Below are 17,197 nucleotides of genomic sequence, written 5' to 3'. Positions count from 1 at the left end.
AGTTGCCCCTTCTTCACTGCCTACCATACAACCCTATCTGCAAGTTCTGCATAGTCCTTACCACTATTCGTTACTTTTCTATTTGTTGTTGTTCAGTCACTAAATCGTGTCCAACTCTTTGTGACCCCATGAACTGCAGCACACCAGGCTTCCCTGTCCTTCACTATCTCCTCAAGTATGCTCAAATTCATGTCCCTTGAGTCGGGGATGCTATCCAACCATCTCATCCTCTGCCACCCTCTTCTCCAATTGTCCTCAATCTTTCTCAGCATCAGGGTCTCTTCCAATGAGTTGGCTCTTCACATCAGGTGTGATGCAATAATTGTTTATAATCTAACTGTCTCCTAAAATATCTGCTTCATGAGAACTGGGAGCCTTCTTGTTTGTCAGTATATTTCCAATACATAAGAGGCTCCTACCCTGTATGTACTCAGTAAATATCTATTTAAAGCGAGGGGACACCTTTATATGAGACAGCAAAAGAGACACTGATGTATAGAACAGTTTTTTGGACTCTGTGGGAGAGGGAGATGGTGGGGTGATTTGGGAGAATGGCATTGAAACATGTATAATATCATATATGAAATGAGTCGCCAGTACAGGTTTGATGCACGATATTGGATGCTTGGGGCTGGTGTACTGGGAAGACCCAGAGGGATGGTAAGGGGAGGGAGGAGGGAGGAGGGTTCAGGATGGGGAACACGTGTACTGTGAAGTCATGTTGATATATGGCAAAATCAATACAATATTGTAAAGTTAAAAAATAAAATAAAATAATAAATAAATTTTAAAAAAATAATAAAAAAAAATAAATAAATAAAGAGGGGACAGCTGGACACAGGTGATCTCTTCCCTGTCACTTTCTTCATAATTTTCAAGAAAAGTGGTTAGTCTGTTACAATGATAATAGAAACACAATTTCTAATCTGACATGAATCGGGATGCCTGCTAGTCCTTGATGACCCACGTGTCCAGGAAGAGATGCTTCAGAGGTACCGTGTGTTTATACAGATGTTCATCCATGAGGGACTTTGTTTGAGATTAACCACCAATCATGTGTTTTCTGCAAGGAAATTACACACTGAAAGTGGGTTCCAACCCTCAACATACTTGCTGGCTCAGGGAAATAAAACCAAGACACTGTTTGCAGAAACCTATAGCAGCTTTATTTTGCAATAACATTTAGGATAAGGAATATTCTGCCCTGGAGTTCCCTTGGTGACCTTTAAAAGATAAAGGGGGTGAAACACATCTTGATTCTAAATTCAGAAGTTATATATCATCCACTGAGGTTGGCATGCAGGTAACCTCTGAATTATGCTGGCAAATTTCTTAACTATCCATGTTTTGGTTTACTCATCACTAAACTGGGGATAATGTTAGAACCTGCTTTGTATGGCTGCTGAGAAGATGAAATGATATAAATAAAGCAGTTATATCAGTGCCTGGGATGTACGGTGTGCTCAAGCAACTTGAGCCACTAATATGAATTATTACTAAGCTGTTATTATCAGTGGTTTATAAAATGTTCCAAAAGAAGAAATGTTGAACAACCTCTATCGAAAGTCTATTATCATTACCACATTACAAGGGGCTGTTTAATGACTTCCACTGGTGAACAGATCCAAGTCCTTCAGACCCAAACCTACAGGCAGGTGGAGGTGACCCAGAATATTTATACTCCTTGCTTTCAACATAAGGAGATCTGAGCTGCACTCAGATAAAAAGAAGAACCTATTCTAAATCAAGAACGCATTCACAAACCATGAACCTGTGCTTAGAAATATTAGTTGTAGGTATACCTGACCAGCCAGAATTTGCTTAAGAAAACAAAAAAGTAAAGTGTTAGTCACTCAGTCATGTCCAACTTTTTGCAATGACTCTGTAAATCCTCTTCCATAAAGACATAACTTGAACCAGAAAATAACTGTCAAAGTTAGAATATACATAATACTTAACGTTATAACCACAGAACACAAGTCAGACCACCACAATTCATTTTTCTTATTATTGCTATTAATATAACATCCCAGAAAAAAAATTTCTAAGAACTTGACAAAATTCCTATTACATCTGGATTATGGACTAATCTGAGAAGAGCATCCGGAGAAGGCAATGGCAGCCCACTCCAGTACTCTTGCTTGGAAAATCCCACGGACAGAGGAGACTGGTAGGCTGCAGTCCATGGGGTTGCGACGAGTTGGACATGACTGAGTGACTTCACTTTCACTTTTCACTTTCATGCATTGGAGAAGGAAATGGCAACCCATTCCAGTGTTCTTGCCTGGAGAATACCAGGGATGGAGGAACCTGGGGGGCTGCCATCTATGGGGTCACACAGAGTTGGACACAACTGACACAACTTAGCAGCAGCAGCAACAGAGAAGAGGATCAGTCAGTTCAGTCGCTCAGTTGTGTCCGACTCTTTGCAACCCCATGAACTGCAGCAAGCCAGGCTTTCCTGTTCATCACCAACTCTCAGAGCTTGCTCACACTCATGTCCATCGAGTCGGTGATGCAAAAGCACAAAAAATAGAAAGCTGCAACAAATGTGATCAGCTCCTAGAACCATGGCAGTGGAATGATCAATCTAGCATACAACGGCTTATCAAATTTAGCAGGGGAAATCAAAAAAAGAAAAGTCATAGTTGGTTGGGATTTAGTTAGATTTGCCTACTAAAAATACGCTTGCTTCGGTGAAGATATTTCAGAATGAGCACTTATATGGGCAACATGTGTTCACTCATTACTTCACTTATGTTCCTTCATCTTTGGGTCCTACTGTGTACCTGGCCTGTGGCTGCATCCTACTGCTGCTCATAGCTCAGAACTTGCATCTGTGTTCAGGGATGAGTGATAAAAATGGTGGCCATCTGTCTGCAACTTCCAGTGAAAAATATTTTTGTGTATACGTATGTGTAGGGCTTCCCTGGTGCCTCAGTGGGAAAGAATCCACCTGCAATTCAGGAGATGCAGGTTTGATTCTTGGGTCAGGAAGATCCCCTGGAGAAGGAAATGGCAACCCACTCCAGTATTCTTGCCTGGGAAATCCCATGGACAGAAGAGCCTGGCAGGCTACAGAAAATGGGATGGCAAAGAGTCATACATGACTTAGTGATCAAACAACAGTAACAATGAATATGCACATACTTGTAGCCCCAAGTCAATGAAAGATTATTTATCTAAAAGGCGCTTCATAGTTGTGGATCATTCAGTAGCTATCAATCAATTTACCAGAAACTTATAATTAAGCCAAAAAGCTGGGCTTTAGTACACTGTTGTATTTTTTAATATTTATTTTTATTTACTTATTTGGCTTCATCAGGTCTTAGCTGAGGCATATGATATGTGTTCTCTGATCAGGGATCGAACCCAGGCCCTCTGCATTGGGAGCATGGAGCCTTAAGGCCACTGGACCACCAGGAAAGTCCATTTGGTACAATGTTTCAGTGACACTTATTTCATTGGCTACTCCTGCTTTAGTGACTTTCATGAGCTCAGTGCTAGCGCTTTCTCTGTCTATATGTATATTTATGTTTATTTCATCTGTATCGCTATCTACAAACCTATATATCTATGAATGGTGGTGGTGGTGGCGGTGGTGATGTTTATCCGCTATGTTGTGTCCGACTCTTTGTGATCCCATATGGACTGCAGGCTGCCAGGCTCCTCTGTTCATGGGATTTTCCAGGCAAGAATGCTGGATGGTGGCCATTTCCTCCTCAGGGGGATCTTCCCACCCCAGGGATTGAACCCACGTCTACTTCATGGGCAGGCGGATTCTCTACCACTGAGCCACCAGGGAAGCCCCCATATATCTATGAATATACCTCTCTCTCTATCCATCTATCTATAGACAGACTATTCTACTGACCCAGAGGTTTATGGTCCCAGCGTGGCAGGGACTCTGTGAGGCACACAGGGCTGATTTTGAGCATGTACATCCCTGGTAACTACCTCACAGGAAACACAACTTCAGGGTTCTGAGCTTGGCTCAGCCATGCTGCACAGTGTCATTCTTACATTTAATGATATGTACTTCTTGAAGATGAAACTGATGAGATTCCACTGTGACCTTGACAGTGGGTCCAAGTACTCTGTGTTAGAAATGTTAAAGGCAGGAAGGAACTGCCTTCTGATCTTACAGTGTGGTTATGGACTATGTGCTGATGGACTACTGCCCACACCCCTTTCAGGTACGTGCACAATTCATAGACCACTCTGAGCGAGAAACACACTTAGAGAGGCTTGTGCACTCTTTCCTCTCTAAGATGCACTATGAATGAGGTACCCTTATACAGAAACAGCAAAAATTATTTGTGGAAACGGTAAATGGCCACAGCTGGACAATTTGGGGGCAGTCTATAATGGCTACCACAAATCTATTTAATTATTGTAAAATCATGAAATAAACATCTTAAATCAAACAGAGCATGATCAGAAGGCCAGAGGAGCACACCATTATCACACTCTTAAGGATTATTAAATCATGTTTTAAAAAATTTCAATCAGAATCCCTTCACTGAATAACATGTACATATTCAGTGCTTATTGTGTGTTAAGGATTAGGAAAATAAACACAATCAAGCCAAGGGCTTCCTGGTCTGAAAAGGAAAGGACTACATGTCTACAGGGAACAGTATAATGAGTCCAATTTTAAACTGCCATTATGGGAACAGGCCTAGGAATATGGAGGTGCTGCATCATTTATCTGGCTATGAATAAGGACGATAAGGCTCAGTAGAAGAGGTGACATATGAACTGAGACTTAATGAACATGTACCCACCTGCTGGACAATATGGGAAAAATTACACCAAATACACTAAACTTAGGTTGGATACAGAGGTTGAATAAGCCCATTCCTTCCTCTTACAGACAATCTCATGTACTTCCAGTTCTGTGTCCAAACTAAAATTAGGTTTTTCTGACCTAGTTTTGAAAATCATCCAGCCATCCATCCAACAAATAATTATTGGCAGCTTTTATGTCTGAGGTCATTCTCTATGCCTGAAGATGGAGCAGTGATCAAAATTGGCAAAAATCCCTGACTTCATGGAGCTTACATTTTGGGGACAGCAGAAACAATACAAATGGTGGGGATGGTCAGGGGAGAAGGGAAGGTCAAGGCACTGCAAGACCCCGCAAGACTCCAATGGCTGTAGGGCAGGGAGTCAGGCAGTTGAGGTAAATGGCCAGAGATGTGGGAGTCACTCCAGAGAACGGCGGTGTCCTGAAACCAGATGGAGCAAGTGCTTCAAGGAGCTGAGACGGATGGATTACACTGTAGGAATGCTGCTGACCCTGACTGCAGGGGCGATGCTGACAACATCAACCCCTGGATTTGGTAACATGGTGGCGACAGGTAATCTTAAAGAGGCAGGACTGATGGAAGGACTCAGCGGTCCAAGTGGGTTCAAAAGGAAGTTGAAACACAGGAATTAAGGATAATAAATACAAACAAATGCTTTCAAGCAGTTTTTCTGTAAAGAGAAGAAGAGAATGGGCTCACAGTTGGAGTGGAAATTCAGATCAACAGGTCACTTTTTTTAATGGTAGATGTTTGCTTTCCTATTGGAAAGATCCAACAGAGAGGGGAAAATAAAACTGATGATGCAGGAGAGAAAGGGAAAAACTGTTTAAGTACTGTCTTAGAGTAGGAGAGAAGGAATGGGATATTCATGCCCAAGTTGGAGTCTTGGTCTCAAGAAGAATTGATCAGAGTGGCCAACGGGTGGGTCATGTGATTGGCCAAGTTGGGCAGGTGCCTCACCTTCAAACCATCACTGTAGAAAGGAGGTGACTTTCTGGGGAAACAGGAAGAACCATTCTCAAAGGTATATGACCACTGAACTGCGAGCAAGGCAGTCATCTCCCACCTCCTACCAACGAAAAAAAATTCTCAACAACGATAAACAGCTTGGACATACCCACCTAATTCCTCAGCACTGGAAATGGAAGATCTGTTCACTATTTTTAGACACTATTATATGAAAATATGATGGTATTTACTTCCCAGAATCTACTGACCATCTTTCGAACCTTGGCTTTGGTTTAGCCAAGAGTGGTTACTGCCCAAGCTTGAGGCAAAAGCAAACAAAACAAAATGACTCTGCTCCCTTTGTGGCCTGGGAGGCTAAAAGAGACACAAACACTCATGCAAACCACATGAAAGGCTCCAGTGGAGAAAACATGAGTTGATTAGCTTTGCAACCCTGCAGCTATGGAAGCCTCTCCAGTACTGTGATCTGCAGACCACAAACAGGAAAACTTCAAGTCCATGAAATCCCAAAATCCAAACACAGGGTCATTTTTATGCCCTTAAGAGAGTTCTGCCAGAAAAGATCTCACACACAGTTTAATCAAGGGGCAGTGTACTCACAGGCACATGTAAATCTTCAAACCCAAGCAATTAACCCCAGACACAGATATCAGCCCCTCTAATGGGTGCCTGAGAATGAACAGCACACATGGTCCATTCCCAGGGAGAAAAGGATTCTGAACTTCGTCACACATTTGTGACTCACAAACATTTAGAGTAGTCACAGAGCCGGGACAATAACATAATGTGCAGAAGCTCACCCAAACAAACAAGTTTCAAAGGCCAAAATCCCAACAGGGAAGAGAACAGGAGAGAAAGCAAGGTTTCCCCATTCTGATGCCTTCGACCCTGAACAGTGGAAGCACACAGCTCTGCCATCAGTGAAGCTGGCTCACGTGGATCGAGATACGACAAAACACATCAGATCTGCATGGGGCCTTGCCAGATCGCTGCCTGGACAATGGGGCACGGATAATGAGATGCGGAGGCCACAACTTTAGTATTCCAGCCATTATTGAGACTGACAGGCTGAATCTTGATCCCCAAAGGCAACCACTCAGCATGTTTAAACAAGGGATGTACCTTGTGTCAATAATATACAGAGATGCACTGCAAATACCATAAAATGGAATTCCTCTCAGCACAGCAGCCCTAACTGAAACACTGACAGCAGAACTCAGGATTTACCAGCCAAGAAATGTGGAAAACTAAGGAAACATGGAGACTTGAACTGGGGTTCAACATTTCCAACTGGGGTTCAACTCCATCTCCATCTCAAAACCGAAATCTAGCTAATCCTCTATCTTTTGGAACTTACACATGAAACCGTCCTCATAAGCACATGATAATTAACAACTAATTAATATTTTAGGTGAGTACTCTAAACTCAACAAGCGAAGACATCAACCAATGCACACAAGATTCCACCAGTCCTGCCTTGGTCTTTCAGACACACCACAGACTATTTTGGTGAAAATCAAAAGTTACGTACAAAAATGAAACTAGAGGAAAAATGCTAACATATGACTTAATAATGCTCAACATAATGAGTTAAGTTCTACTGAATAAAAAGATAGGAAATACAGCTGTTTAAAAAAATAGATAAAATGCCAAAGTTAACCTTCCCCAAGCTAAAAGAAGAAAGTTAAAGAATGAAAGAATTCCAGTTGTCTGGCTGTAAACCTGATCTCTGTTTGTAGGATGAAGCAATATTTCCTTGAGATCTCTCATTCCTACAAATATTTTGACTGTCTGAACATCCTCCTCAGATTAAATTTGTGGGATAATTTTTGTCAGGGAGTTAAAAGAGAGGCAGAATAAAACTATGGGAAGAATTACAAAATAAGAGATAGCTATTCTTACATAAGTGAACAATTCCCTGAATGAAACAGTTGAGTATTTTTAATAATATCAGAAGAAAGCAAAGGAAAAAAATGTATTAAGTTTCTAAGCACTGATTGAAATAAATATGAAGGAACTATCTGGTGATACTAAAATAAACTTTGAATTTAAAAGGATAAAGTTAACAAGCTAATATACTGGGGAGAAAGACAACAAAGGGTTAATATTCTTCAAAATAAATTCTGCAAGTATCTGTTAAAAAAACATGGAATCTCAACAGCTAAAGGAGTATAAAACGAGAACTAACAATTTTTTCACAAGTAAGTTCCCTTCCTCTCCTCTACTTTCTCTCTTTCCTGCTCTTCTCCCCTTCTCAAAAAACAGCTATCACACAAAAAATGTAAAAACCTACCAAATAACATAATGAGTAAACAATAGAGTATATAAAAGGAGGCAAAACTATCGAATTGATTTAAAAAATTAATGATGATGATATTAAAGCTTTAGCAAAACAAATTCTGACACATATTTTTAGTGAAATAAAAATATCTAGAATACTTCTGCAAAGCCGACTGACAATCTTATTAAAATGCACTGACTCTGAAAGAGTAAATCAACTACAGCTATTCTGGCATAATGAATTCATCTTCAATTAAAAGAAAACCTTCATAATAATAGCTGCTATTGTTTATGAAGCGTCTACCTTATGCTCCAAATTTCTACTCTTCACAAGGTAGTGACAGTGTGGGCTGTAAAAGCAAACAACAGCGAGTAGCAGTGGGGTTCAGGAGTCTGCTACACTCCCCTTGTCACGATCCTTTCACACTGTCTGTGATTTTTGTTACCTGAAAATAATATATATCTCCAGCAAAGAAGTCAGAAAGAGAAAAACAAGCATCGTATCTTAATGCAAGTATGTGGAATCTAGAAAAATGGAACCAATGAACGTATCTGCAGGGCAGTAAAAGAAACACAGACTTAGAGAATGAAGATGTGGACGCAGTCGGGGAAGGCGGGTGGGATGAGCTATGATAGTACTGGCATTTACACAAGCACGTGGAAAACCGCTGTGGGAAGCCTCTGCGTGACACGGCAGCTCAGCCCAGGGCTCTGTGATGACCTAGATGGTGAGAGGAGGGGGTCCAAGAGGGAGGGGACACGTGTGTACATATGGCCGATTCACTTCACTGTACAGCAGAAACTAATACAACATTCTAAAGCAACTACACCCCAATTTTTTAAAAATATGCAGTAAATTACACTATAGTACCTTTGCATGATAGACTATTATGATGCATTCAAATAAAATATATTAACAATATATTTTCAATTACATGATATGCTATTCAGTTCAGTTCAGTCGCTCAGTTGTGTCAGACTCTGATATGTCATTATCATTTGTATATAGCATAAAAAATATACATTATAAGAAGCGAAAAAACAGCTTGTTAATTTTACATCTAGTGGTGTTCCCACTCTCTACAACACTCACAAAAGACTGTATTAAATGACAACAGTGACTGTCTTTGATGGAGGCACTATGGGTGAATATTCCCCTTCTTTTACATAATTTCCATAATCAGCTTTCACTATTTTAATCTTCTTTTCATATTTTTGAGCTGCAAAAATACAACATTCTTCAGAAAATTTTAGATAGTGACTATATGGTTTATAATCTCCCCCAGTAGCTCAGCTGGTAAAGAACTAGCCTGCCAATGCAGGGGTTGCAAGAAACATGGGTTTGGCCCCTGGGCTGGGGGAAGATCCCCTGGAGAAGGAAATGGCAACCCGCCTCAGTATTCTTACCTAGAAAATTCCATGGACAGAGGAACCTGGAGGGCTAGAATCCATGGGTTGCAAAGAGTCAGACAGAACTGAGCGTGTGCATATAAGCACACATGCACACAAGCACACATGCACACACGCACACACACACATACACATTTGGTTCATAAAGGGCCAACACCTCGACCCCAGAGATGACCTGTTTAGAGTCTGGTATATACCAAGGTGTGATCTAACAGACTTTGTAACACACAGGCACTTGGATGCAGAAATAGTACGAGTGTGTTTTTAAGATGAATGCAATTATATTAAGTATATTATTTTGCAACCTGATTTTTCCGATTAATAAGGTACCACACCTAGCCCTCCAATATTTTTATAATCTAAATTTTACTTTTCATATCATTGCTATTAAAGCGAAGAACACTTTTCCATTACTTGTAGAAGTACCGAGAGACCAGTGGCTCTGGAAAAATGTATATCCTCAAAACTACACAACATCAGGCTCACATGCTTGCTACAGTTACTTACTTCTGTGAATGAAGGAATGAACAGCTAGAGCAGGTCCCCACTTAAACTCCTTCAGGAAACACAAATTAACTGGTTTTCCTTTATCCTTCTTGTTAGATGATAAGCAGAAAGGTAGAGAGTCTAGCAGGCCTTGAACTGTCAGATGTATCCTTTCACAAGAAAAAATTTTAAAAAATCAAAACCCCACCTCATCTGATGTATGTGGCAAAGAGGGTTGCCATGTTACCCCATGATTTAAGTATGTCAATGTTGTTCACACTTGTCTTGTAAACATCTACTTTTGTTTAGAATAAAAGATGAAGATTTGATACCAGAATACTTCTGTACAATGTAATTATAAGAGAGCCCTCAAGATAATTGCATGATTGCCCTAATATGTATAAGGTATACATGTTAGGAGTATGTACATAGCAGCATGTATGCTCAGTCACTCAGTCGTATCCAACTCTTTCCCACCCCATGGACTGTGACCTGCCAGGCTCCTCTGACCATGGAAATTTCCAGGCACAGTGGGGTGCCAATTCTATTCCAGAGGATCTTCCTGACCAGGAACTGAACCCAGGTCTCCCGTGCCTCCTGCACTGGGAAGAGGATTGCTTACCACTGAGCCACCTGGGAAGCTCAGCAGCAGGTATATGGCTACCAAATAAAAATGTCCCATTTAGAAATTATATGTAGACCAAAATAGGAAATGCTGTCTGAACTTATTTGGTAAATGAGCTGCTGCTGCTGCTGCTGCTAAGTCGCTTCAGTCATGTCAGACTCTGTGCAACCCCATAGACGGCAGCCCACCATGCTCCACTGTCCCTGTGATTCTCCAGGCAAGAATACTGGAGTGGGTTGCCATTTCCTTCTCCAATGCATGAAAGTGAAAAGTGAAAGTGAAGTCGCTCAGTCGTGTCCAACTCTTAGCAACCCCATGGACTGCAGCCTACCAGGCTCCTCCATCCATGGGATTTTCCAGGCAAGAGTACTGGAGTAGGGTGCCATTGCCTTCTCCAGGTAAATGAGCTAGACATTGATTACTAACACCATCTTGATCAGGCCCTTCTGGAGCAAAGCTGTAGTCTAGGTGTTTGGACTTAGACTAACTCAGGGCATACCGACTGTGATAAGCACTGAACACCAAATGCAGCCAAGAAGTAGATTTTTGCAGTTACAGTAGACTGTTCAAAGTGGCTTATGATTAACTTCTGAGCATCCAAGATAAATTTTGTTAAGGGACTCATACCCACTGGCCACTAAAACACTCTCACTCTCTACACTGGGATCTTGGAGCGCTGCGTGTAGACCAAGGTTCGATAAACTACAGTCATGTGGAACAAGTCCAACTCAGCTTGACGTCTGTATTTTTAAATTTATATATATCATCTGTGGCTGCTTTAGGCTACAACACAGAGCTGAGCTGATACAAGATAATGATGATGATGACATGATAGAGATGACATGGCCAACGAATCCTGAAATGTTTCCTATCTCACCCATTTCAGAAAAAGTTTACTATCTCCTGGTATAGCCTGCTGTTCAAAAAATTGATTTCTTATTATTTAACATGAGCTTTGAAGATCTAAGTATTTCCAGAACAGAATAAAATCATGTCTGTCCTTATTCTCAGGAGGCATGCTTAGTGCTAAGAGGTCGTACTGGATTAAGGTTAAGAACATGAGTTCACATTACAGCCCTGCCTCTGATCACTGGTGAGCTCTTGAGCCCATTACTTCACTTCTCTGTGCTTTCAGTTTCTCTCTGGAAGCCTGCTCATTCTTTCACTGCCTTTCTGGACAGCTGAGATAAGTGATGCTCACATCCATCATGATTCTCAATCTATGAAATCGTTGGCTTCTTCATTTCCCATTTGAGTATCCTACTTACCAAGGAGGAAAGGGGTGGAGCGTGTCCTCGACCATGTATCACATGAAGGATCCACAGCCACTTGGGTGGTTCAGCAACTCTCACACACCAATGCTTCAACAAAGACAAGGGGGGAGAAAACAGAGATCATATTAACCCATTTGAAAAGAGGCCATGGTCATTGCTGATCGATTCTAGAAAGTTCCATGAATCCCCTGCACAGCCAGCTGCATTGACAATGTAAGGCTTAGCACAGAACAACTTGGAAATTACAACGTGACAGCCCTCGCCTTTTATCCTATACCAATGGGCTCCTTTCCTCAGAAAAGGAGAAACAAAAATTCAGATATCATTAATACAGGAAAACAAATCTCATAAAACAACCAAAAGGACCATTGCACACCTGTTTAAATTATTTTAAGCAGTTTGAGCATCAAATTCCAATTGTGTGAATTTACCCATTTTATGATGGGTCTTTCATTCTGTTTTTGGAAATACATAGTACCTTAAGAATGCATTTCAAAAATAGGAGATGAAGTCAGAAGGTATACAATCAACTATACTAGATTCAGAACTTGTGTTTTTATTTACATATTAATTTATTTGATGCAAAATATGAAGCTTTTTTAAAGGAAATTGTAAACCATAAAAACAATTCACATTACTAAAGCAAATTTAAATAAAATCCTAAAAGCTTAACACATAAGGTGATGACAGATGACTGCAAAGCACAAGCTTCCGCAGAACCATGTACAACAGAAATTAAAGAAATGGGTTACTTTCCATTTCTTATTCAAAAAAGAAATTTCTCCATTACTAGTTAAGGATGTCTCCTACTTCAGCTACTACATTTTGGGGCTCGTGCTTGTCCTGTTCTCCAAGTTTCTTTCTACTCACACAGTCCATAGCTTCTGGCTGCCATAAACCTCAAACACACTGAGGTTGCCTATCCCAAGGTTTCCCAGGTGGCAAAGTGGTAAAGAATCCGCCTGCCAATGCAGGAGACACAAAAGACGCAGGTTCGATTCCTGGGTCAGGAAGATCCCCTGGAGTAGTGAATAGCAACCCATTCCAGTATTCTTGCCTGGAAAATTCCATGAACAGAGGAGGCTGGTGGGCTACAGTCCACGGGGTGGCAAGGAGTCAGACATGACTGAGTGACTGAACATGCCTATCCCAGCATGAACACTTGGGCAGCAGCTGAGAATGATGATAAGAACAGGGGGAGAAGAAGCTTCCAGAACATTCTGAAACATTCTGGCTGTCCCCCTATGCAATGATTCCCACACCGTCTACTTAGTGATTATCTAAAGGCCATCTGCCTGCAGAAGGACAACTGGATTACAGCATCTGGAAATTTATATAATTTTCTATCTGTTGAAATGCCATTTGAAAGTCCTGAGGTTCAGAGGCCAGAGGACAATGGCTAGGTGACAGTGTCTTTCCATGAGGCTCTCTGCCTCCATTAGGCATCTTCATGGGAAGGGAGGGGGCAATCCAAAGTAAAATATTCAGAATTGGCCTGGAAGGCGCCCACAGCTCAGGTGCACTCCTGCACTGCGGCATCGCTGATCCCTTGAGGTCCCAGCTGAGTCTTTGAAAGTCTGTGACTTCATCCTTTGGAAAGGAGGAGAGGCAGCTGTAAATCTTCAAGGCCAAAAAGGGAGGAAGGGAGCTCTCCCCAAGGTAAGAAGGCATACTCGGCCCAGGAAAAATTCCTAGGAGTGGCCAATTCCTGTCTCACAACACCAGTAATATCTCCTTTGGGTGGGGCAGCAAATATGTTAGCTGGGACTTCTTGACTAAACAACTTGAATACAGTAACTTCCTCTCTTGATCTATTTTACAGTTAGTACGAAAATTTCTTTCCATTTGGTTATCTCTTAATCAAAATTTAACTGATACAGTTGGATAGGCCCACTGGTTACTGCCATGAACATCCAGCAATTCTTAAAGATTCCCATGTGTCAGAATTAAGTTAAAAATGAGAGAGTGATAATTAGGTCTGAAGGCTGAGTTCTCCCATCCTCCCTCAGTGAGATCATAAATTAGCTGATGTAGCCCCTTAGCTAAGACATCCAAGGGTCACACCTACAGAGAACGGCTATCCTCTTAAAAGGCAAAAATGATGGAGGCCAAATAAGACACTGAAAGAATCCAGAATTGTTGACAGGACCACACAACAAATACTGCAGGAGGTAAACTTTCCTGCTGAATCCAGGTGGGGACAGCCTGCATCCTGGACAGCCAGACGTGCCAGGCACAACCTCAGACCTAAAAGCGAGGCCTTTCCTTGTGAAAAGGCAACACTCAAGGGACAGAATGCCCAGACAGAGTTCACACAGTCTTGGGGGACAATAGAATGCCCTTTAGAATGTGAAATCTAAACAAGAAACTAGTTCCAACATCAGGATTTGGGACACACACCCTCAAAGGTTTTAACTATGCTTGCAGTTACATCAACAGTGAAAAAGACATTTTACCACCCTAGCCCATGATAGCCACACAAACACCATCAGGACCTCCTACTCTGGAGGGTCAACCCTTGCCTGGATAGGTGTGCCACCCTCTAAAGCGGGAGTCCTCTACCCCTGTGCCATGGATCAGTATTGGTCCATAACCTGTTAAGATCCAGGCTGCAGAACAGGAGGTGAGTACATGAAGCTTCATCTATATTTACAACAGCTCTCCATCACTTGCATTACTGTCTGAGTTCTGCCTCCTGTCATATCAGCAGTGGCATTAGATTCTCATAGGAGCACGAACCCGAATGTGCTTGAATCATCCCAAAACCATGCCCCTCCACCCCTGGTCCATGGAAAAACTGTCTTCCATGAAACCAGTCCTTGGTGACGAAAAGGTTGAGGACTGCTGCTGTAAAGGAATATATACCATCCCACAGGACATCCACGTGTCCTGTGCCGAGCAGTGTAGGCGCAGGCTTGGAAACCACAGCAACAAAGCAGTGACCTTGAATAGGCTAAGCTAAAGTCACCGATATCGGCCCCTGTAGGCCTGGATGCTGGGCTCTCCTCCCTCAGTGAGGTCATAAATTAGCTGATGTATAAACTAACTCGCTGACATATTTTCTAGAAAACTGAGAAACAATTCCAAAGGTAAAGAAGCTACAAAGTCTCAGTGGGTCATCTCAGACTGAAGGTGGAGTATTTTTAAGTGTCTATTTATTATAATGACTCATTAAATAAGAAATTGCTTATGTTTTATTAAAACACAAATGTCTCCATTTGACTCAATTCCATATTTTCCTTTAGCTGAAAATCAACTATAGTAGAAACAGCTCCTAAGTGCTCTGCCTCATGATTCTTAATTAGGGCCTGGCCATGGAAAAAGCTGCCAATGTGAACACACGTGCAGGGTGATCCCTGTCACACTCTGATTCACAAAGAAGAAACCTATCCTAGAAGTGGTACCTGTAGCCACCCTCACAAGTTCATAAAATCATCTCTAAATTAAAGTACATGTGTAAAATTTAAACATCAATTAGCACTAAGTATCCATCAGAAGCCTCCCAGATGGCTCAGTGGTAAAGAATCTACTTGCCAACGTAGGAGAAGCAGGAGATGTGGGTTCAATTCCTGGACCTGGAAGAACCCCCTAGAGGAGGAAATGGCAACCCACTCCGGTATTCTTGCCTGGAAAATTCCATGGACAGAGGAGTCTGGTGGGGTACAGTCCATTGGGTTGCAAAGAGTCAGACACGACTGAGCAACTGAGCATATAGGAGCACACCCTTGAGAACACGATTTTCTGCTAAAATATGCAAACTTCCCCATGTGGCTTAGAGTGAGGAAAAAAAGGTGGATTGAAATGTTTTCCTAGAACCAAAAGGTCAGCCGAGCAGTTGTTTTGTATCCTAAAGATACAAGAGAGAAATTAACATTTCAGGCCAGTCTGAAGAGCTCCATTTAGAAATAGCACTACAGTAACCAGAGTAAAATTACAGGAAATAAGGTGACAATGGGCAAGACCACCTGGTATCGTAAGGATGTTTAGCAGAGTCATGGAAAGAAACACCATACGTGCAAGCTCAGAAAACCTATAAGCGGCTGGGCTAGGGATTCCCAAGTTCCGAGAATTTTACAGCTTCATTGAGAGACATCCCAAACCACCACACACAACGTCCCGCTCTGGCCTTGCATGGTGGGTGGTTAGTAGATAAAGCAAGAACTGATTCTGTTCTCAAGAGCTCACACAAGATTTGTCTGCTACACAATTCACCAAATACTGTGAAATGGGACGAAAGGGAGGTACTACTATCGAATGAACGAGTCAAGGCCTGGAAGCTGAAAGCAGCTCTGCTAAGACTGGAAAGCAGGACCAGAGGGCAGCGAGGACCACAGACGGGGAGCTGGCCTGGTGCTCAAGTTTGTCGAGGAAAACAAGGAAGGAAACCAGAGAATGGGTGCCAGGTGGGAGACTGAGGAGTAAATGGATGCTCTGCCTTACTTCCCACATCACTCTACACGGCCAATCAGACACTTTGCTGCATCAAAGTTGAGGACAGGATGTGCTGAAGAGTGACACACGCAACTCCCTAGTCACGTGGAAGGGTCCTGTCCTCAAGGAATTCACCCTCTGGCTTCCCCCAAATCAGAAACAATTTCTTTAGTAACCAGCCAATTTGTTTTCATACAAATAATGCCATTTCTTGATCAAGACCATTTAGTAAAAAAAATCTCTTTCATAATTATCTCACCTACATTTAGAAAAGACAAGTAACAAAAGTCATAGTTTTGCTTCTTTAAATCTCTGGCTGTCTTTGGGCCAGAGTAGGAACACCGGGAGACCTTCAGCCCTATCAATGGCTGAAGCTTCAAGAACAGTGGGTCCTCAGGTGGGAACACAGGACCTCACGTCTTGGTCGTTTCATGACACAATCATCTAGCCCTGAGACCAGCAGAGGTAAACCTTACCTCCTGGAACAGAAGAGAAGGCACTTCTGAAAGTGACACCCATGGAGTAAGATGCACAAGAAACCGACATAAGCATCCTGTCAGAGCCTTCACACCCGGATCCACCACGAGGCTCTCTCTCCATCAGATAGTTGCCACTGTGGAATGTGATGGTTTACAAATATTAGACACAGCTGAGACCTACAGAAGACAGAAGGCGGAAATTGGATATTTCATTTCTCAAAGTGTTGACTAATCCTAACAACATTTGGGAAAAAAGAAACCTGACTGTTTTTCATTTTGGCTTCTGGTAGATCATCCTTTGGTGAGTATTTAAAGCTGGTAGGAACTGCTGACCCTGGAACAAATACACTGCCTCAGTAACTGAAACAAAGCCAGCATAAAAAAACACTTCCTGTGCCTCTGTTCCTACACCAGATGATGAGATGTGTTCTG

General features: G+C 42.0%; 1 protein-coding gene across 2 annotated transcripts in view; it reads right to left on the bottom strand.

The window, feature by feature from the left end:
- SEMA5A (semaphorin 5A) overlaps positions 1-17,197 on the bottom strand; it is a 565,459-nt gene that overhangs the window by 418,001 nt on the left and 130,261 nt on the right. Inside the window, exons 1-2 of one of the 2 annotated variants that reach the window (XM_044932529.2) lie at positions 16,763-16,799; positions 11,850-11,942 (exon numbers count right to left, since the gene is read on the bottom strand). The gene's annotated coding sequence lies outside the window, so the exon portion shown is untranslated. Of the gene's footprint in view, positions 1-11,849; positions 11,943-16,762; positions 16,800-17,197 lie in introns of those variants that run through there. The other variant, XM_025270715.3, reaches the window with a different exon arrangement.

The sequence above is a fragment of the Bubalus bubalis genome, chromosome 19 (genome assembly GCF_019923935.1).
Source record: "Bubalus bubalis isolate 160015118507 breed Murrah chromosome 19, NDDB_SH_1, whole genome shotgun sequence".
Lineage (NCBI taxonomy): Eukaryota > Metazoa > Chordata > Mammalia > Artiodactyla > Bovidae > Bubalus > Bubalus bubalis.
Note: the sequence above shows the minus strand (reverse complement) of the source record. Positions and strands in the feature narration are given on the sequence as shown.